General features: G+C 38.8%; 1 protein-coding gene across 4 annotated transcripts in view; it reads right to left on the reverse strand.

The window, feature by feature from the left end:
- Window positions 1–23,479, reverse strand: part of ULK4 (unc-51 like kinase 4) — a 540,948-nt gene that overhangs the window by 215,123 nt on the left and 302,346 nt on the right. The window lies entirely within an intron of this gene.

A 23,479-nucleotide genomic window follows, 5' to 3' on the forward strand; every position in this document is an offset into this window, starting at 1 on the left:
CAAGAGATGCCTAAAGAAAAAAACTGGATTAAATCCAAAATTTGGTGCTTATATAGACAGAAGATCATACTGTCTGCCAATCACTCATTTATGTATCCGTAAATGGAAAGAGCTGATAGCTTACATTTTACTGAAAATGTTAACACTAAATCATTGCTCTTTGGGGACTCATTTTCTAATTGTGCAAAATTCTACAGGCTTTAACAATAAGATGCACATAAAGACATTTGAAATCTAAGTGATCTCTTGACATTTGACTGAAAGTCAAAGCAGTGGACCACAGGACAAATAGATCACTTCACCCATGAAGGTTGACTATTAGCTTTGTTTCATGGTCTGTAAATGAGTTATTAAACTCCTCTATAAAGTTTTATTACTGTTCTAATCCCATTAATAACTTTCGTCACTTTAAATGGCCTACTGTTTGCTGAATATGTCAACAATGTCCTGCAATAATGGCCACCTGGCATTTGATTTTTTTCTCTAAAACTAAGGATATAAAAGAGAAGGCATTAGACACACTATGCAACACTGATTATATCATTTAAAGGAAAAAAGAAAGAGCCAGATGTTAGCTGTCTCTCTTTGTACAGGTATAACCTGCTTCATTCCACGTTCCCATCTTTAGTTCCTGAGTGTCAGCAGCCTAGACAGGAGGGAATAAAAGTAAATGTGTGTTTCAGCACATTGGGAAAGCGCTTACCAGAGAAAACAATTTACATCTTAATAGTTTTCTTTCATTACATTAACTCCTCCTCTGCTTTTCATCTTAGAGGTTGTCAGAATATTTGCAAACTACTGGCAAGTATAAGAAAGAATCACAGAATCTCTAGAGCTGTCAAGGGGCTCTAGAGGCCCTCAGCCAAGCTCCCCTCCACACTGGAATTGCTCCTCTGTTTGGTCTCCCTTGGAGACTTGTGGCACTCACTTTGTCCAGAAGCCGACATCTCTCTACTTAAGGTTTTCAGACCCTTGGAAAGAACTGTCTTATGCTGAACAGGAAGTGGCTGCCCTGGAACTTTCCCTAGGACCCAAAGTCCTGCCTATTGGAGCAACTCACAACATGAACCTCCTTCCATTTCCCAGGAGAGGCAGACACATTTGCAGACCGTGCTGGAAGCTCTGATTAATCATCTGGCTTACAAGCCAAACATCCCAGCATTCTCTGCACTCCTTAGAAGGAATGGTTTCCATTAGCCTCTCCACCATGGATGCCTAAAGCTAAGGAGCCTCTAGTTTTACCTGCAACGTTTCTTTAACGTTTAACCCAGAAGTAAACTCAACATCCTTCCTTATACAGAGGAGCCATTTGATGCCCCACAGTTGGGCCATCAGACAGTAGTCCCCCTGCTGAAAGCAACATGGTCGAGAATTTGAAGTTGAAGCACGTGTGAACATATGGGGAAAACAGGGACAGGAAAATCAAAGTACATTCATGGAAACCTTAATAATAAGACATGGAACAACACAAACAATATAAGGAACACTTTACTCATTTTAAACATTTCATACATTATAATTAGTAAAATGGGAACTTTAATATTAATTTCTTTTACGTGGCTCATGTTCGATAAGAATTTTTCAGGATCTTCTGATCCTACAGTTTCAAGGAAGTTACTTCCAAAGTGGATTTACTATCTTGCAAAATACATACATACTAAAAAAATTATTTTTAATTTAGTCTTTGATGTCACAATAGTTGCTATCTGCAAAATATTTGTGCTCTTCTTTCCAAACTGTGGAATCTTTGCTGGAAAGTGGCTGCTCAGCCAGGCTCTCCATTGCCCAAACTCCTTGCGTCCTCACATAGCCCAGACACCAGTTCTCACCCATGGGATGTGAGCAAGAGGGACATGTGTCATTTCCAGCTGGGTTTGTTTGTTGACTGTGGTAAAAATACATATATAACATAAGCTTTGCCACTTTAACCATACAATTCAGTGACATTTAATACATTAATAATGCTATGTAACCTTTGCCACTATTTCCAGACCATTTTCACCATCCCAAACAGAATCTCTGTACCCATTAAATAAAACTCCCCATTTCCCCCTTCTCCCAGCCCATGGTAACCACTATTCTACTTTCTGTAGAATATAAGTAAAATCATACATTATTTGTCCTTTTGTGTCTGGCTTCTAATATTTAGCATAATGTGTTCGAGGTTCATCCACGTTGTAGCATGGATCAGAATTTTATTCCTTTTTATGGCTGAATAATATTCCACTGTACATATATACCACATTTGTTACCCATTCATCTGCTGATGGACATGTGGATTATTTCTACCTTTTGGCTACTGTGAATAACGCTGCAATGAACATTCACGCAAAACTATTTGTTTGAGGCCCTGTTTCACTTCTTTTGGGCATATACCTAGGAGGGGAATTGCTAGATCACATGGTAACTCTATGTTTAACTTTTGAGGAATCACCATACTGTCTTCCACAGCAGTCGTATCATTTTACATTGCCACCAGTAATGCGTGAGGGTTCCAGTTTCTCCGTATCTCACCAACACTTGTTATTTTCCTTTTTAAAAAAAAATAGTTGTGATTCTAATAAGTTCAAAGAAATATCTCATTATAGTTTTGATTTGCATTTCCATAATGACAAATAATGTTGTGCATCTTTTCATGTGCTTATTGGCTATTAGTATTTTTTTTTTGAGAAATATCTATACAAGTTCTTTGCCCCTTTTTCAATTAGGTGGTTTGATTTTTGTTGTTGTTGAGTTGTAGGAGTTCTTTATATATTCTGGAAATTAATTCCTTATCAGATAGATGATTTGTAAGTATTTTCATCTCTAGCTGGGGTTCTTGAGAACCAGGTTGCCTTCTCCACTATATTACTCTTCTGCCTGTTGGATGCAGAGGATTCAAAGACCCAGGAGAATGACAGGTCCATGAAATGGAATGAGATGAAAGAAAGCAGCCCACTGACCAGGAAGGTCACAAATTCTACTATTATACAACTGATAAACTTCTTTTGTGTTAATCTACTGAAATTTTGGTTCTTTTTTCCCACAAGCTAGCATTACCCAACTTAACAGTTGTCTGTACAAATGTTTACAGCCTAATAATATCATCTAAGAGTTAATGATCTCCATCTCCAAGATGTCCTATTAGTGCCTCTTAAATATGGTCTCAGGCCTTCCCTGATTAGCCTCTCCTTTTTCCAATTATCACAGACTAACATCATCATCATTTTAAGGAGCCAGATTTATCTATAGTTCTGAAATTCCTCCATTCCTCTTTCTGTAAATGAGATATTTTCCATCCTAAGCTCTTAGGCACCCTATTTCTTTGTAACTTAAGAACTATAGCTCTGAGTATAAGGTTCCAGTTATAAGATGAATAAGTTCTAGGGATCTAATGTACAGCATGGTAATTATAGTTAATAATGCAGTATTATATACTTGAAAGCTGCTAAGACAGTAGTACTTAAATGTTCTCACCACAAAAAAGAAATGGTAATTATGTGGCATAATATAATTTTGCAATATATGTGTATCAAATCAACACAGTGTATACCTTAAACATATACAACATATGTAAATTATATCTCAATAGAAAAGGAAGGAAGCAAGGGAGGGAGGGAGGGAAGGAGGAAGGAAGGAAGGAAGGAAGGAAGGAAGGAAGGAAGGAAGGAAGGAAGGAAGGAAGGAAGGAAGGAGGGAGGGAGGGAGGGAGGGAGGGAGGAAGGAAGGAAGGGAGGAAGGGAGGAGGGAAGGAAGGATCCCACAAATAAATATTTAATTATAAAAAAAGAACAACGGCCAGTCAGAATGGCCATCATTAAAAAGTCTACAAATAATAAATGCTAGAGAGTGTGTTGTGAAAAGGGAACCCTCCTACACTGTTGGTGGGAATGTAAACTGGTGCAGCCATTACGGAAAGCAATATGGAGATTCCTTAAAAAACTAAAAATAGAGTCACTATATAATCCAACAATCCCACTCCTGGGCATATATCCAGAGAAAACTCTAATTTGAAAAGATGCACCCCAATGTTCACAGCAGCACTATTTACAATAGCCAAGACATGGAAGCAACCTAAATGTCCATTCACATATAAAACGGATAAAGAAGATGTGAGATACACACACACACACACACAAAATAGAATACTACTCAGCCATAAAAAAGAATGAAATAATGCCATTTGCAGCAACATGGATGGACCTAGAGATTATCATACTAAGTGAAGTAAGTCAGGCGAAAAAAGATAAATATACAATACCACTTATCTGTGGAATCTAAAATATGATACAAATGAACTAAATAAGTTCAAAACAGAAACAGACTCACAGATAAAGAAAACAAACTTATAGTTACCAAGGGGGAAAGGGGTGGGGGGATAAGTTAGGAGTTGGGATTGAAAGATGCAAGCTACTGTGTATAAAGTAGATAAACAACAAGGTCCTACTGTATAACACAGGGAACTATATTCAGTATCTTGTGAAAAAAAACTATAATGGAAAAGAATATGAAAAAGTATATATATGTGTATATATATATATACATCTGTATAACAATCACTTTGCTGTACACCTGAAATTAACACAACATTTTAAATTAACTATACTTCAATTTTTTTTTAAAAAAAAAAGGGCTCTGAGATCATATTTGTGAATTTTTCAATACACTGCATTGTAACCTACTTGGAGCAGTAAAGTTTAACTCATTTAAAATGCCTGATACTGTCTTAGAATCTAATATCTTATCTTGGGCTTCACTTTTCTCACTCTAATGATCTGCTTATATGGTCTCATGTGAGGACCACTCAGTTATTTTTAGTACTTATTTTTAAATACTTATGCTAAATGTATTAGTTATACATGACAAATCTATATACATGATCATTTAATCCTCAAAACAAACATACGAAATAGGTGCCATTATCCTAAAGAGATTAAGACCCAAAATATCTCACCAAGTAAATTGTAGACTCAGGATTTAAACCAGCTATTTCAATGACCATACCATATTACTTTCTTCCACTCACATGCTAACTTCTCAAATTCTTCCTTAAATAATGGACTTACATCTTTCCTTTTTCTGGGAAGATAGCTTCAAACCTCTTTGAGTAGCTCTTTGAGATATATTTATAAGAGATACAACTCATTATATGCTATTTCCCGACACTATTATAGATTTGCACCTTCTATTATATGTCCCTCCTTCCTATTTTTAACATGTTTTTAATCTGACCTAGCCAAAGAGCTTGTTAAATGTCTTTTCTTTTATTAAAAAACTTTTTTGATAAGTTATAATACGGCTTTGATATCTCAGAGTATTTCAGATTAAGAAGCGTTAAGTGAGCACTGGTGACAAGACTCTTGGGAAGGGGAATAAAGACATTTCATCTCAATGAAACATTAAAGAAGGAAAAGTGGACAGTTCAATCTATTTAACACATAGTTCTCCATATTTCAAGATTAAGGTCAGACAAAATGATGGAAGCAAAAATAGAATCACTGCTTGTAAGTCTGTAGCTCCCAAAAATTGCTCTGCAAAATCCAAGATTATGTTCTCAGTTTCTACCAGTGGTTTTCGTTGTGCTCCAAAGCAACAGGATCTTCCCCTTGGAGATTAGTCAGCTGGATTCCAAAAGTGAGGAACTGGATAAGACCTGGGTAAGCAGCCCAAATTTTAACCATTTTGGTGGCCTTAAAAGAACTCAGCTTCTACTGTCTTATGTATATCAGGTTCTGAATAAACATACGTCGAGGGAATAAAGATATGAAATACATCACTGCAGATGAGGTCTGAAGTCAGACAACACATATAGCATAGGGCATACTGCGGCTGAGACTGTGAGTAGGTGCAGAGACTCAAAGCACTTACTCTAGAAATGGAACGTGAGCCCTACTCTTATCCGCTATCACTCGCTCACTCACTCACTCAGTGTATATTTATTGAGCAACGACCACGCACCAGGAACTGTGCAGGGGATGCAACTATGAATGGGACAGGCAGGTTCCTGTCTCCGTGACGCTTTCATTCTAGCAGATGGCATGGCCATTAACCAATTAACTACATAATTCATATTTTAATTAAAATTGTAATATGTGCAACAAAGGAGAATATGGGATATCAAAGAAGGCTTCCTGGAGAAAATGGTGTTTGAACTGAGCACTGAAGGAAGTAATAAGGTAAAAAGGATGGGGAATGGTACGTGGGATGGCATGGGGTGGAAAGCAGCACAGTACCTGACAGAACCAGAGACAAGGTGACTGTGGCTACAGCACAGACAAAAGAGGGAAAAGTGGCTTGAGATGAAGTTGGTGAAATAAGAGCTATTGGTTATGTTAATGATTCCAGTCTTCCTCCTAAGAGCAGCAGAAAGCTAGCAGAGGGAGTAATACGATAAAATTTGCCCCCTAAAATGATCATTCTGGCTGTCGCTACATGAAAAATACATCAGAGAGTTCTCATCTCCTTCTCCAAGATTCTTCTGTTCCAAGGTCAGTCCTCCACAAATCATGAAAAAAATGTCAACATCCTTATTAACCTCTGGGAAAACGCAAATCAAAACCACGTGCGATACCACTTCACACCATTAGGATAGCCATAATAAAAAAGGACACATAATAACAAGGGTTGGAAAGGGTGTGGAGAAATTGGAACCCCCCATAACACTGCTGGTAGAAATTTTAAATGGTGTAGCCACTTTGGAAAACAGTGTGGCAATTCCTCAAAAGATTAATAATAAAGTTACTCTATGACCCTGAAATTCAAGTCCTAGATATATCCCAAGAGAAATGAAAACATATGTCCCCACAAAAACTTGTTCATGAATATTCACAGCATTCACAATAACTGAATGATGGAAAATCCAGATGTCCATCAACTGATGAATGGATAAACGAAATGTGGTATATCTATACAATGGAATATTATTCTGCAAGAAATGAATGAAGTCCTGAGATATGCTACAATATGGATAAAACTTGAAAACATGATGCTAAGTGAAAGAAGCCAGTCACAAAAGACCACATATTATATAATTCCATGTATATGAAATGTCTAAATCAATAAAATCAATAAATCAATATAATCAATATTCTAAATCAATAAATCAATAAAAACAGAATAGATAAATGGTTTCCTAGACAGAGGGGATTGGGGGCATGTGATGAATGACTGCCGACCAGCATGGGGTTTCTTTCTAGGATGAAAAAATGTTCTAAAACTGATTGTACAACTTTATGAATACAAAAAAAAACCCTCACTGAACTGTACCATTTAAATGGGTGAGTTGTAAGGTATGTCAATTAAATCTCAATAAAGCTGTTTTTAAAACAGTGACTAAAAGGTAGAGGGAGTCCAGGAACAAGCGATTATCATTCACCCAAATGCATCCTCCCCTTCCCCATTCTTATTCTTCCTTCTCTCACCTCTTCATCCTTTGAATGGACTTTCAAAGGGATGCCCAGTAGTGACCCTGGAAACAAATCAATGGCCAACCAGGAGTCCAGGAGAAAGTACAGGGAAAAACCGTCAATACCACAGTCCTAAAATTGGCCCTCAATGCTCTCCTCCAGTCTTTCCTGATCTCCAAAATACTCAGGATTAGAGCTGAAAAGAAAACTGGGACCAAGTACGGAGCCTGCTGGCCTGAAATAGGCCAGAGAGAGGAAAACACCTGAGAGAGGAAGAGGGGCAAAGGCTGAAATAAAGAAGGCAAGGCAAACCCAGGTGAAAGGTGGGACTGAGAACATCACCGGAAAATATAACAGGGTCCAAATAAACATTTTAGGATTCTGAAACACTGTTTCTGTTCTCTGCTGTGATTTATTCCATACAACTGTCCAACTCGGGCATCGGCGCCAACTGAGCAAGTGAAACATTCTTGAGAGACCCCCTCTGCCCCCCATCTCTTGTAGGTCTCATACAGGGCCTCAGTGAGACCCAAGTCCTACAGCATGGTTGGAGGGGAATTAAGACAGCATTGCCTATTCCTATAAACAAAATAGAATCCAAAACAAATTTTAGCTTCTTGATTAACTAACAAGAAAAAGTGATCTTGATTTTTTTTCCCAATCCACTCTCTACCCTTCCCCACCCAGCCCTGGGTGCCACGCAGGGCCCAGGAAGCTGTCTTTCAGGACCGTGGCGCTTAGGTGGGGAAAATATATACCTTGTTCAGCCTAATGAGGTATATACTGTTCACCTTTGTATAAAATTCATAATATTTGGCAGATATATTTCAAAGGTTTTGGCTTAAGTGTTTTGCATTTTTTAAAAATGGAGTTGTACTTTTGCTCTATGTGGGTCTGGGAATGTGGATGTAAAATAAAAGTCACTTTTTTCCTACTACCAGAAACATTCAAAAGGGCCTTTAAAAATCAAATCTTTAATTCATCTAGCAAGTCGTTATTATTTCCCAAGGATGGTGCCAAATAGTGGTAATAATACAGCTGCTATTTATTGGGAGTCCTTTATTTATTAAGCACTTTACATATTGATACATTATCTCATTTAAATCTTACCAACCCTGCAAAGAAGATTTAAGCTCTATTTTATTGATGAGGAAACCAATTTCATGGTGCTACTGTAAGGACAGAATAGAATGATGGAATTTCAGATCTCCGTAACTTTTCACTTTATGAAAGGAAAATTAAAATAATGTACTCCCTCAGAGAGCAGGACGTATAAATAACGATCAGACAGGAGACTGACCACAGCCCATAGACAGACATGCCCTTGAGAAGCACAGACTGGCAGACAGTCCAGGTTGGAGGTCACTTAATACTACTATACCCTGAAACCACTCTTCAAAATTACTGCCTTCGCAGGTCAATGTTTTTTATGATTTTCTGTTAGAGCTTAGGTCTAACTGTATACGTGAATTTATCAATGGAAAATTATAGACACAGACATTTACGTATAAAGAATTCACCTTACAGCCCACTTGTTAGGGAGGGTTTTTTTAACTACAGCATCTTTCCTGACAGGTTTCAGAAGTCTTTAAGACTTCATTTACCTGCTTAGTACCTGAATGAGTCAAGTAATATTACAGCCACTTTACAAGTAGGAAGCCAAGTAAATGGGGAAAAGGGAAAAGTATTTGCTTTTTCTTTGATTCATTCAGTACAGTAAACTGTTGGTTCATATGAGTGGCAAGACAAGAAATGAAAAGATACACTTCGTAGCAATAGAAACTGAAAGAGAACCTTGTATCTTACCTCGTGATTCCATTAAAGGAAAATACTATCATGTAAATACCTAGTTCAATGAAGGCTTTTTCAGATACCTAGTTTTATATCGTCCCCACATGCAGCATTGAAAACTAATGCTGCAGTGTGTTCTTGTCCAAGAAGGAAGATATAACCTGAGATTTAAGTTGGGATCCTTGTTTTCCCCAAGTTTTATCACAAGCCTATCTTTATCCAAGTATTAGCTTAACAGAGAAGAGTTCTCAAAGCATCTTTAAGAGAAAAGAAAAGCCAACTTGGCATCCACCTTATACTATTCTTAAATGAAGTCTGGTAATATTACCTTACTAAATAATGTCATGTCAAATTCAAGAAATGCCCACTCTATGTTCAGCTGAAGTTCAATATTTTTGAGAGCATTCATATCTTATACTCATACATTTCCCCTATATTCATTTAAAATGAGAACAATCTCTAAAACTAAGAGCTGGATTATACCTACTCATCACATAAGAATTTACTTCAGATTCAAAACTTCATGTAGACATGTTTAAACACTCTTTGAAGCTAATAGGGGCAGTTTGTTAATGCAAAGTTTTAGTGATATCAAGGTAGTGAGAAATCAGAAAAGTTCAAGTACATGATGAAAATAACTGTTATTTAAACATATAAAAGTTTCTCAGGTGACAAGGTTTTAAATTAGATTATTTGGGACTTCCCTGGCAGTCCAGTGGTTAAGACTTCGCTTTCCAATGCAGGGGGTGCAGGTTCCATCCCTGGTTGAGAAGTTAAGATCCCACATGCCGCGCGGCCAAAAAACCAAGACATAAAACAGGAGGAATATTATAACAAATTAAATAAAGACTTTAAAAAAATAAATTAGATTATTTGTGCCTTTTCTTTTAACATTAAAATGTAACCATTTTGCTAAGTGAAAGATGCCAAACACAAAGGCTTCATATTATATGATTCCATTTATATGAAATGTCCAGAATAAGCAAATCCATAGAGATGGAAAGGAGATTAGTGGTTTCTGCGGGAACGAACGAATGGGAATGACTGCTAAGGAGTACATGGGATTGTATGAAGTCATGACAGTGTTCTAGAATTAGATAATGGAGATAGTCCCACAACCTTGTGACTACACTAAAAAGCAGTGAATTGTGCACTTTAAAATGGTAAATTTTGTGGCATGTGAATTACACCTCAATGTTTAAACCTACACATTAAACAAGTGAAATTTCACTAAATACAGAAGAGTAAAGTATTTTCTAGAACTATCTTGGAGATAACATTAAAAAAAAAAAATCAATCCTTGGGGCTTCTCTGGTGGTCCAGTGGATCAGAATCCACCTTCCAAGGCAGAGGACGCAGGCTCGATCCCTGGTCAGGGAACTAAGATCCCACATGCCACGGGGCAACTAAGCCTGTGCACCACAACTACTGAGCCGGCGTGCTCTACAGCCCGTGTGCCACAACTAGAGAGCCCGCATGCCCCAACTACTGAGCCTGTGTGCTCTGGAGCCCGAGCACCACAACTAGAGAGCCCGCACACCTCAATGAAGAGCCCACATGCTGCAACGAAGATCCTGCGTGCCGCAACTAAGACCCGATGCAGCCAAATAAATAAATTTTTTTTTAAATCAATCCTTAAAATCAGTCCTAGCTCCCCCATCACAGAATCTTTAGGCATGGAGAGCACAGGAACTGCTGATAGGTAGAACAGGGCATTCAGAAAGATGAGGGTGCAGGAAACTCACGTGAAATGCTTGAGACCATTAAGGAAATTAAGCCACAGCAGTCAGGGAGTCACAGTCAGGGGCCCTTGTTTGGTGAAAGACTACCATGCATATTTTGGTGACGTTGACCATGGCCACTGAATGCATTTAAGGATTGGGAAGACAACCCAGAACCAAGCAGAACTTTAGAAGAACCCAACTTCACTGGGGTCCACTGGAGTTACCCCAACTTAGGCAATTTGCTAATGTAAGAGTTTTCACAGCCTACCCTAGAGCTTAGCCCACAGACACGAGAGTCAAAATAACAGATTTTTGTTTTAATTCACTGTCCATCTAGAATGAATAGGTATAATTGAATAAATCCCCTCAATAAAGGACGAAGTAAAGTGAACACTGAAATCAAGGAACACCAAACATTGACAGATATGTTAACAAGGGATGCTATAAAAAGTTACACAGGGTAGTAAAGAAATATACATGCCTCTTATCAATAGTTAGCTGAAAAAACTCAATAAAATATTTCTGGCATCTTAAATGTAAAATATTATAAGACACCAACTGTGATATTACTACAGTCTAAACTTTACTTGCATACTGGAAGGTATTTAATTCCTCCTATAAGTAACTGAAATAACAAATGTTATCTAAGGGACTTCCCTCCTGGTCCAGTGGTAAAGAATCTGTCTTCCAATGCAGGGGAAATGGGTTCGATCCCTGGTCGGGGAACTAAGATCCCACATGCTGCGGGGCAACTAATCCCATGTGCCACAACTACTGAGCCTGCGCACCTCAACTTGAGAGACTGCGTGCCGCAAACTACAGAGCCCACGTGCCCTGGAGCCCATGCGCCACAGCCAGAGAAGAGAAAAAACAACTAGAGAGAAGCTGTGTGCCGCAATGAAAGATCCCACATGCCTCAATGAAGATCCTGTGTGCTGCTACTAAGACCCTATGCAGCAAGAGGGAGGGGGAGGGGGGAGGGGGGAGGGGGGAGGGGAGAAAGGGGAGGGGAGGGGGAGGGGAGGGGGGAGGGGAGAAAGGGGAGGGGAGGGGGAGGGGAGGGGGAGGGGGGAGGGGGAGGGGGAGGGGGGGGAGGGGGAGGGGGAGGGGAGGGGGAGGGGGGAGGGGGAGGGGGAGGGGAGGGGGAGGGGAGGGGGGGAGGGGGAGGAGGGGGGAGGGGAGGGGGGGAGGGGGAGGAGGGGGGAGGGGAGGGGGGAGGGGGGAGGGGGAGGAGGGGGGAGGGGGAGGGGAGGGGGAGGGGGGGAGCGGGAGGCAGAAGGAAGGAAACAAATGTTGTCTAAGTAGTCCCAACAGGGAAAACTAGAATCAACTAAGGTAAAAATCACAGATAAGCCAGTTTTAGTTCAAGGTAAAGAAACACTTTCTAACAATTAGAATTCTTCAAAGGATGGAGTGTGCTGCTCCTGTGGAAAAAGGGCTTTCCAATTCCAGACCCATTCACACAGCAATCCCTCAGGGTGACAGCAAACAAGAGTCCGGCTCTGTGTGGGAGCTGAGTCTACACAGCAAAGATTTTCCAACCTGGGTTATCATTAGCCTCACCTGGGACGGTCCTCAGTCCCACTGATTCCCAAGCCACTGGTCTAATCTTCACAAGTCAACCAAGATAGAGGGGTAAGTAGGTAGTCAGTAATCAGCAACCAATTTCCTAATCCTCAGTTCAAACTGAACTGCAGTCTAGCCATAAGTTTCCAAACAGCTTTCGACAAAAATGACTCTGTACTCCCCGAAGGCACCAGCCAGTTCTGCTGGCTTTTCCTCCTGTCTTGCCCAGTGTTTCCTCTGCTGCGGCCACACTGGCCTCCCCACTGTTCCTCTGACCTGCCAGGCAGGCTCCCACCTAGGATTCACACCTACTGTTCTCTCCGCCCACCTTCCCTCAGGTTTATCTGTATGGCTGCTTCTTCACTTCCTTCCAGCTTTTACTTAACAACCATATTCACAGTGAGGCCTTCCTTGGCTCCCCAAGGTAGGATGTTGACCCCACTCCCATCCAGACACCTCATACCCCCTTTTTCTTTTTTTACTCCTTCAGTATTTATCATCGTGTAACATCTAACTTTATCTAATGTAAACTTCTTGTTCATTTTTTTGGTTTGCTGTCTATTTTTTTCCACCAGAATGTCTGCTCCATGAAGGCAGAGATCTTGCCAGTTTTGTTCATTGCCATATTCCTTACACCGAGAACAATGCCTGGCACACAAATACTTGTTGAAAGACCAGATGATCTAGATCAGGGTGGAAAATGATCTGTTTTGTAAATAAATTTTTACTGAAACACAGTCATGATCATCCCTTTATGTATTTATTGTCTACGGCTGCTTTTCTGCTACAAGAGCAGAACTGAGTAGTTGCAACAGATTGTGGCCGACAAAGGCTAAAATATGTGAAATCTGGCTCTTTACAGGGTAGTCTGCCAACCCCAAGTGCGCCAGTCATGGTGTCATGTAAAGCTCTGGTTCTAAAGGTCTAGGTAACTATACTAGACTAAAGATGGTCATGGATTCATTGCAGCTCTTGTCATCAAAGACGGAGCCTCTTTCCCTATCCCTCGACCCAGGCTGGCTTAGTGATTTCCTTCAGTCAATAGCATGTGATGAAGTGACAGAAGATTCCCGAGCCCAGGTCACAAGGGCCCTTGCAGCTTCCACTCAGACTCTTCTTGAATGCTGCCACCACGGGAAAAAGCCTGAGGGCGCCTCCTTGAGGGTGAGTATCCCCCCAGCCACACAAGGCTCCACACACACACACACACACACACAAACACACACACACACACACACACACATATGAATGAGTCCAGCTGACACCAGCAGAGCCCAGCCTGTGCTGCCAACCCACGGAACAGTAAGCAAATAAACGACTATTATTTTAAGTCACTTAGCTTTAAGGGGTGGTTTATTACCTAACAAAGGCTAACTGACTCAGTTAAGATGTATTTATTATGATTTTTAGATTAAGCCCTTAGGGCAAATATTCCACGTCTTCTTCACAAATCCTCACACTGCTGTGAAGGCAGTGGCCTCTTTCTGAATATATTCATTTAAATGTAATTTTCGGTTACTTCTTAAGTTGAATCATAGTTTTAATAACTAAATTTTACCAGTATGTTGATGTGAAAATTTCAGAGTAGTTTTGGGAGAGTCTGAGTTAGTTACTGTACAAGACGGGTTGGCAAACCACGGCCAGTGGGCTGACCACCTAATTTTTTAAAGAAAATTTATGGACACAAGGTCATAACCACTCGTGTATGCATTCTCTGTGGCTGCTTTCCCGCTATATTGGCAGTATTGAGCAGTAGCGACAAAGATCATATGGTCCTACAAGCCTAAAATACTTACTATCTCGTCCTTTACAGGAAAGTTTGCCAACTCCTGCTCTGCGACATCATTCTGAATGTTATTCTTAAATGTAAAGGAATCTAAGAGAGCTATCAAGTACACCTTCAAAGCCCAAACAGCTCTCAAAGTGATTTTCTGGTCTCCTGAGGAAACACTGAATTAGGCATTTTTATAATAAACCTAGCAAGAAATGAGTGTTTTGATTTCTGACACACCATAAACCAACGGGGACAAACAATTTCCTTAAATGCTCCTTTGGAGGTGCTACAGTTTTTTGGCTACTGCAGTGTGTCATGTACATCCATTATGCTGACAGCTCTGCTGGTAAAACTGAAGCTGGAATTAACATCCATTATCAAAAGGTCATTGCACAGGGATGAGCCAGCAGCCAGTTTTAAAATGTTAATAACTCTAACACTTTTTTCAAATATAAACAAAAGGTCTTACTTTGTTTTTTAATTCTTTCCCTAAACGTTTCATTTAAAAATGAAAATGTTTAAGCAAAAAACCTGAATTATACAATGCAGCTGCATACTGGTGATGTGTCAATGACTCTACTTCTCAGAGTCTGCATACTTTGTGGGACGCCTACCAGGTGGCAGACGCTGTACGGAGGTCCTCACATGTATTACCTACCACACCTCAATGAGTCTAAGATGCCAGTGATGGAAGGAACAGTATTATTTTATGTACCACTAAGAAAGAAAGAACGCTACCAATTACATGGCACACGCTTTATCACTTAGAACTTCGTCTTACACTCAATGCAAGCGCTCTGAGACTCATTTTGATATGGATTTTCTCATATATTGCCTTTATAATACATAAAAAAGGAAATCTAAGTAAAATTAATTGGTTGAGTTTTCCTAAAAAATTCTTCCCATTTGGAGGCTGACTCTTGTCATTTGTCAACTCGGAATCATCAATGTCCGTGTTGCTCCGTAAGCTTTGTTCCACGAGAACACGGATGCAAGAGAGCATTACGAAGCATGTCTCCTGAGATCTCTGGGTTCACTTCCAGGGCACTCACACCCAGTCCACAAGGTTCAACACACACATGTCAGCAGCAAAAACTACATCAGGACTGCCATGTGGATAGCAATGGTTGATGTACTTATTTCAGAGATATTAAAATGTGAGGGGGAAAAAAATGTATGCCTTAGAATTCATTCTACCACTAGGTGTTAGTGTGTGGTCTGAGGATGAAACTCAGTTTGACGCTGGCCTAACACAGCACCGTAATGAAGCACTTCAAGGCAGGAATAATCATTTCTACTTCATCTGCTGTACAGCTCACTTATATTGGGGTGATTTTTTAAGGTATTAATGTTACAAGTAACTATGTTTGGAATAGGGAATTTAATTCTGTATGACATGTAATGAATATATAAACCAATGATTGAGCCAGAATTGATCCAAAATAAAAATTAACAAGAAGACTTCATTCAAGCCAATCACATACATTCAAGCCCATACAGTGGCAGATCATTAGTAACTCTTCATGTGGCCATGCTCCACTGAATCTTAATACACTCTGGGTTGGCAAACACCCAACAGATCTTTTACCCAACTTTGGAAAACTCAGCCCACACATTTAGTAGCCAAAGAGTCTGGAAAGCAGCAGAGTATAATGGAAAGTCAGACCTGGTGTTATCTCTGGAGAATGAAATCCGACTTTCTGCAGCCACAAGGGCCTCACCTCTCCTCCCCTCTAACCTCCCCTAGCAAGGGCCAGGAAGGAGATCCCAACCTCAGTGTACTCCTGGAATCCCACTACCCTTCCTCACCCTACCACACTTGCAGCCTGACCACCCTTCTCAGCCTTAAGACCACCTGGACTCATCATGCCCTCTGTCCCTACTCATGCTGTCACAAGAAGCTCAGGACTCCCGGTCACCCACAAATAGTATAAACAGCAAGAGGATTTGTGCATCTCCTTTCAGAGGCCACATCCCGTCCCTGCCCAACCTCTGAACCCCTTCCACTGTGATATTTGGAGCTCAGAGTCAGTTATCAGCTAAATCCCTCAAATCATCCACTTCTTGTCTATATGTACCTTTTATCTTCCTACTCTACCTGAAACCTGCCCCTTTTAGAGCCTTGTCTCCTCAGCAGGACCTTCAAGTGATGGATACTTCTTTGTCCACTCTGTCCGCATTTAACACTGGGCCTTAGTGGTGTCGCCTTGTACCCCACTGCTGCTTCTAGACCAGATGTTGGCAAACCTTTTCTTAAAAGGCCCTACAGAAAATATTTTAGTCTTTGTCTCAACTACTCAACGCTGCTATTATACGACAAAGCCAGCCATAGACAACGTGCAAATGAATGGACATATCTATATTTCAACAAAAATTTATTTGTAAAAGTAAGCAGCCAGCTGGCAGGCTATAATGTACTGAATCTCAGATCAAAAGTCTGTCCCACCTACTTCCCCTCCTCCAACTGCCATCATCCTCAGACCACTAGATCACCCCCGCCGCCTTATTCTCTGAGCTCAACGTTACACTAACACTACTCTTGCCATAATTATTTTTGTGATGTCCACTCCACTCCACAAAACACGGAAAGGGGCTAGATATTATGAGAACTGAAGCTTATCCAGTTGGGGAGTGGGGATAGGCTGTAAGAAGAAAAAAACTACGAATGTAAACTGTCCCTGCGTAAATGAGGGCCCTTGACACTTAAGCGTCATGTTAAATCCACCTGTGCTTCTTCCGGTGTGCCAAATCTAACAGGCCTCTGAACACAAAATTTCAGTAGATGCCTTCCATCATCATAGACAATCCTTCCATGCCTGACCTCTCAATTCCCTAAGATTATGTCTTCTAGGATTTTTTCCTTTATCCTGCCTCAGCCCTGCAATCCCATGCTTTCATAGGCTAGTAGCTGCAACCTCTGGAATCTCAATTTCAGGCATCTGACTCCTCATCCACTCTCTCAGCTGGCCAACAGGGCTACTAAGAATCTTGCAGGCATTATTCCACAGTATCCTGATTCTCAGCCCAACTTAGAGAGGAAAATGTTTTGAAGGATTCATGGGTAGGCTTTTTGTTTAATGGAATAAACTTCAATAAGATTTACAGGAAACTGACAAAGTTTTTGCTAGAAATTATAATGTCAGAAGAACCACCAGCTTGGATTAAAAAGGACGGGGATAATTCATTTTCAGAACGAAAAGAGGTATTAGGGCCCCCTAACTTCTATGCACAGGAATCAGTCTGAAAAACCTACTAAGCTATAAATACGGGTCATTCTTATGGAAAAGGAACAATGATTCAGATGTTTTAATAGTTTAAACAAATTTAATAGTTTGCCTTTCTAGAAAGTTCATCTAAGTTATCTAATTTATTGGGATATAGTTAGTTTATAGTATTCCCTTATAATCCTCCTTATTTCTATAAGGCCAGTAGTAATGACCTACCTATCTACAAACTAGCTGATTCTTTCTTCTGCCAATTCATATCTACTGTTGAGAACCTCTAGTGAATTATTCATCTCAATTATTATACTTTTTAACTTCAGAATTTCCATTTGGTTCTTTTTTATAATGTTATCTCTTTACTGATATTCTCAACTTGCGCAGACATCATTTTCACGCTTTCCTTTTAAATCTTTAGACGTGGTTTCCTATAGTTCTTTGCATGTATTGATAATAGCTGATTTAAAATCTCTGTCTAGTTAATCCAACATATGGATCTCCTCTGAAATAGTTTTATTGACTGCATTTTTCCTGTATATGGGCCATACCTTGCTATTTTTTCTTTTTTGGCATGCTTTGTAATTGTTGATTAAAACTGGATATCTTAGATCATATAACGTGTAAACTTTGGAAATCAGACCCCCTCCACACACACACACACACACCCCCAACGGTTTTCAGTTATTGCTGTTTTGTTGTAGTTAGTTCAGTGACTTTCCTGTGCTAATTCTTTAAGTCTGTATTACCTGTAGTGTCAAGTCACAGAAGCCTGTGTCATTTAGCTCAGCACCCAACTAAAGACTGGCCAGAGAGTTCCTTAAATACCCTGAATCAGTAAGTCTTCCACCTTTGCCAAGGGGCTCTGTGTGTGTGTTGGAGAATGCCTTCAACATTTAGGCACTTTACAGCTCTGTGCGGGACCTCAACATCAGCCAGAGAGCTCAAAATGGTTCTCTTCTTATAGAGACTCATCAGTTTTTCTTGAATAAACATTCCTTACATTGTTGCAAGCCTTTAGTAATTTGGTAATTCCCAGAGTTCACAAAGTTTACTACCAAACTTTTTTTTTTCCAGTGTTTTTGTTACTTTTATGGCAAGATAGGTTTATGGGGGTCATCAATGTACCCATTCTGGAAGCCTGCCTAGTAAGTTTTCTTTTAAAGAATTTCAGAGAAGAGGAAAAAAAAGATATTCTTTTCTAGTTAAGCCCTGCCTTGTATATTTTATTTCTTTCTGCAGATCTTGAGTTTCAGTTTTCATCTGGTATCACTTCCCTTTATCTTGAAAAGTTAATTTAACATTTACCATTAGGCAGAAAATTCTGAAATTTTCATTTATCTGAAATGTCCATATTTCACCTTCATTTTTAAAGGATATTTTCACTGAATATGAAAATCTAGGTTGGCAGCTTTCATTATGTCAACACTCAAGGTATTTTTCTGCTCTTCTGGCCTCTACTGTTTCTGACAAGAGATCAGCCATCATTTGTATTGCTGACCTCCTCCTTGCTGTCATTTTTCTCTGAACACTTTCAAAATTTTTATCTTCAATTTTCAAAGTTTGGATATTATGTGCTTAGGTAGTTTCTGTTTTTCAATCTTGCTAAGGGTTTTCTTAGCTTCTTGGATCTGTAAGCAAATATTTTCACCGAATGTGGGAATATTTTGGCCATTATTTATTTAAATTCTTTTTCTGCCCCATTATCCCTCTTCTGTTTCTGGGATTCCAATTACACATATATTAGAATGCTTGATTATTGTCCCGCAGGTCACTGACGTTCTTTCATTTTTAAAAAATCTTTCTCTTTGTTCTTCAAATGGGAAAACTTTACTTATCTTACAAGTTTAGTTACTGTTTCTTCTGCAGTTTTTAATCTGCTAAACTCCAGGGAAGTTTTCATTTCAGATATTATACTTTTTGGTTCTAGACTTCTACTTGGCTCTATTTTTTCATAGATTCCATTTCTCTGATGAAATTCCCTACCTCTTTTCTCTTTGGCCTTGGATATATTTATAATAGTTGTTTAAAAGCCTGATCTGCCATTTCACAATATATACACCTACCAAATCATCACATTGTATACCTTAAACTTACACATTGTTGTAGTTCGGCTGCATCTTTAAAAAGCTGGAAAAAACTTTATCCAAAAAAAGAAAAACTGCAACACATGAAAACTGGTACAGATTCCTGGTTTTGAGTTTCTCAGAATTTGGGATGATTTTTAGGAAGTACAAGAATGCCAAGACCATATGAAATCACCTTGAACAATACAGTGAGAGCATTACTCTCCTTTCAAATCTCCTGACTGTCAAGAAAGCATCAGTTGGGTGCTAGGGTTATCTTACCTCTCTATTATTTGCTAATAAACATTTTTAACAGATAGGAAAAAAGTGCCTGATCTGGTAATTCCAACATCTGGGTGATCTTGGGCTTTGTTTGAACTGACATTTTATTAATATTATTATTATTATTATTATTATTATTATCATCATCATCATTATATCATCATCATGGGTCACATTTTCTAACTTCTTTTTCATGTATATTAAGTTTTGGCTGTATGCTTGTCACTGTGGATAATATGTTGTAGAGAGTGTGGGTTATATTGTCATCTTTTAATTGGAATTTTGTTCTAGCAGGCAGTTAAATTCCTTGTCAATCTTTTGACCCTGAGGGATTAGTTTTATTCTTTGTTAGGAAAGGTCTACAGTGGTTTAATCCTTAGTCCTAGGACACAGTCGAAACTCTATGGCAGGTCTAGAGTAGCCTTCAGTTTCAGGCTGGTGTAACCTTACTTAGGTGCATAGCAAGGTTTCTCCACTGGCTAGGATGGAATTCCTACATCTCCTATCACTGCGTAATTTCTGCTATCTCAATTCAGCTCAAAAGAAGAGAGAAAAGAAGAGAGAAAACTTCCTTTAAAAAAAAAAAAAAGAAGAAGAATACAGCAATGACACCAAAATCTAGCAAAAAACTGTATTTTTAAAAAAGAAAGAAACAGGAAACAAAACTACAGGCCAATCCCACTTATGAGTAGCAATGGAAAATCCTGAATAAAAGATTAACAAAGAATTTAAGTAGCACAATTAAAGAATATCATATCACAATTAAGTATGGTTACTGACTCAAATGCTAGGATGATTTAGTATTAGGTAATCTATTAAATATAATCTGTTACATGAATAGATCCAAGGAAAAATCATTTGCTCATTTCCAGAGATGCCAAGAAAGCATCTGACAAAAGTCATTATTTATTCTTGATTACAAAAGATAAAATTTAAATAGATAGGTACTTCCTTAAACAGAAAAAAAGATTCTGAGGTAATACCAAGGTATCCTCTATCTCATTCTCTTTGAATCTTGCAACTGGACAAGAGAGAAAAAGTAGAACTATAAAAGTTGAAAAGAAAGATGGTTACTAATGGTTATTGTTATATAACCAGAAAGTAAACAGAATCATTTAGAAACCATTACTACGGAAAGTAATAAGAGAATTAACCTAGGAACAAAGTTAATAAATAGAAATCAAAAACTTTCAAACACATACTAAAAAAAAAAAAATAATTGAAAACTATATTGGCAGAAAATTCCTTATTTCTAATAGCAAGCAAAAAAGGATGGGAAGAAACCTGGGAAGAGATAAACAACAAGAAATGCATATGGCCTATATAAGGAAAACTATAAAGAAACAAAATCAAACAAATGGGAAAACATAACATACTCATAGGTCCGAAGACAACCAATCTCATGTGACGTGATGGAAGTACAAATTGGCATGTTACTTACAACACCTTGTCAATATCTATGGAAATTACAGATGCATATACCCCTTGATCCAGCTATTCTAACCCCAGGAATTTACCCTATAGATAGTCCTGCTCCCGTGTGAAGGTATGCATGCATAAGGTTATTCATTGCAGAATATCTGTAATAGCAAAAGATTGGAGATTACCCATACCCATTAGAGTACTGGTCTATTCTGACATACCCATAAAACAGGATAGGATGCTGCTCTATAAAAGAATAAATATTTCTATGCACTAAAATCCCTCAACTGTTGGCAATATTTATTACTGCTGGGAATGCACATTTTTCTTAGGGGAGGAAAAAAATACTGCCAACATTTAAATATAATGACCACATAGAAACAAAACTCTAAATTCTTGGGGGAAAAAATCAGAACAGGGACTTAACGATCTTATCCACTGATTGATCTCATTCAAGTCTTATTTTTACGAACATTCAAATGAAAGATTTTATTAATATAAAAGTAGTAAACGTTATGTTTAAAACGCAACAATATTCCCAACTTGATCTATAGAATCAATGCAATCCCAATCAAAGTCCTAGCAAGTTATTTTATTAGTATCAACAAACTGATTCTAAAGATTATATGAAAAGGCAAAGACCCAGAACAGCCAACACAGTATTGAGGAGAAGAACAAAGTTGAAGGACTGATGCTACCCGACTTCAAGACTTACTATAAAGCTACAGACATCAAAGACAGTGTGGTACTGCTGAAAGAATAAGCAAATAGATTAATGGAACAGAACAGACAGCCCAGAAACAGACTCACATAATATATAGTTAAAAGATCTTTGGCAAAAGAGTAAAGGCAATACAATGGAGCAAAGACAGTCCCTTCAACAAATGGTACTAGAACTAGACAGCAACATACACATACACACACACACACACACACACACACACACACACACACACACAAAACCTACCTTATACCTTTCACAAAAATTAACTCAAAATGGATCAGACCTAATTGTAAAAAATTCAAAACTATAAAACTCCTAGAGGGTAACATAACAAGATGACGTTGAGTATAGTGATGACTTTTGAGATACAACACCACAGACAAAATCCATAAAAGAAATAACTGATAAGCTGGACTTAATTAAAATTGAAAACTTCTGCTCTGCAGAAGACAATACCAAGAGAATCAGAAGACAAGCCCCAAAATTGGGTGAAAATATTTGCAAAACACAGATCTGATAAAGGACACTTGTTCAAAATATACAAAGAATTCCTGAAACCCAACAGTAAGAAAACAAATAACCCAATTAAAAATTAGGTTAAAGATCTTAGCAGAGGTCACCAGAGAAGATATACAGATGGAAAACAAGAATATGAGAAAATGCTCCACATCATATACCATCAGGGAAAGGCAAATTAAAACAACGAGCTACCACTACACACCTAACAGAATGTCCGAAATCCAGAATACTGACAACACAAACTGCTGGCAAGGATGCTGAGGAACAGGAACCATCATTCCCTGTGGGAATGCAAAATGGTACAGCCACTTTGGAAGACAATTTAGCAGTTCCTTACAAAATTAAACAGTTAGTGTATGATTAGCAATTGCACTTCTTGGTATTTACCTAAAGGAGTTCAAAACTTAAGTCCCCACAAAAAGCTGCACACAGATATTTACAGCAGCTTTATTCAGAACTGCCAAAACCTGGAAGCAACCAAGATGTCCTTTGTTAGGTGAATGGATTAATAAACTGTGATGCATCCAGACAATGGAGAATTATTCAGTGCTAAAAAGAAATGAGCTATCAAACCATGAAAAGACATGGAGAAACCTTAAATAAACATCACTAAGTGAAAGAAGCCAATCTGAAAAGACTACCTACTGTGTGATTCTAACTTTATAACATTCTGGAAAAGGCAACACTAGGGAGACAATAAAAAGATCAGAGGTTGCGGAAGGCAGGGGTGTGAATAGGCAGAGCACAGAGGATTTTTAGGGCGATGAAAGAAAAGACACCGTATAATATTGTGATGATGGATATATGTCATACATTTGTCCAAACACATAGAATGTACAACACCAAGAGTGAACCCTACTGTAAACTAAGGACTTTGGGTGACTAGGATGTCAATGTTGGTCTATCTTTAGTAAAGAACATACCACTTTGGTGAGTGATGCTGACAATGGCGTAGGCTATGCATGTGTGGGGGGCAGGGGTTTTATGGGAAATCTCTGTACCTCCCTC

Source organism: Eschrichtius robustus, chromosome 12, assembly GCF_028021215.1.
Source record: "Eschrichtius robustus isolate mEscRob2 chromosome 12, mEscRob2.pri, whole genome shotgun sequence".
NCBI classification, from domain to species: Eukaryota; Metazoa; Chordata; class Mammalia; order Artiodactyla; family Eschrichtiidae; genus Eschrichtius; species Eschrichtius robustus.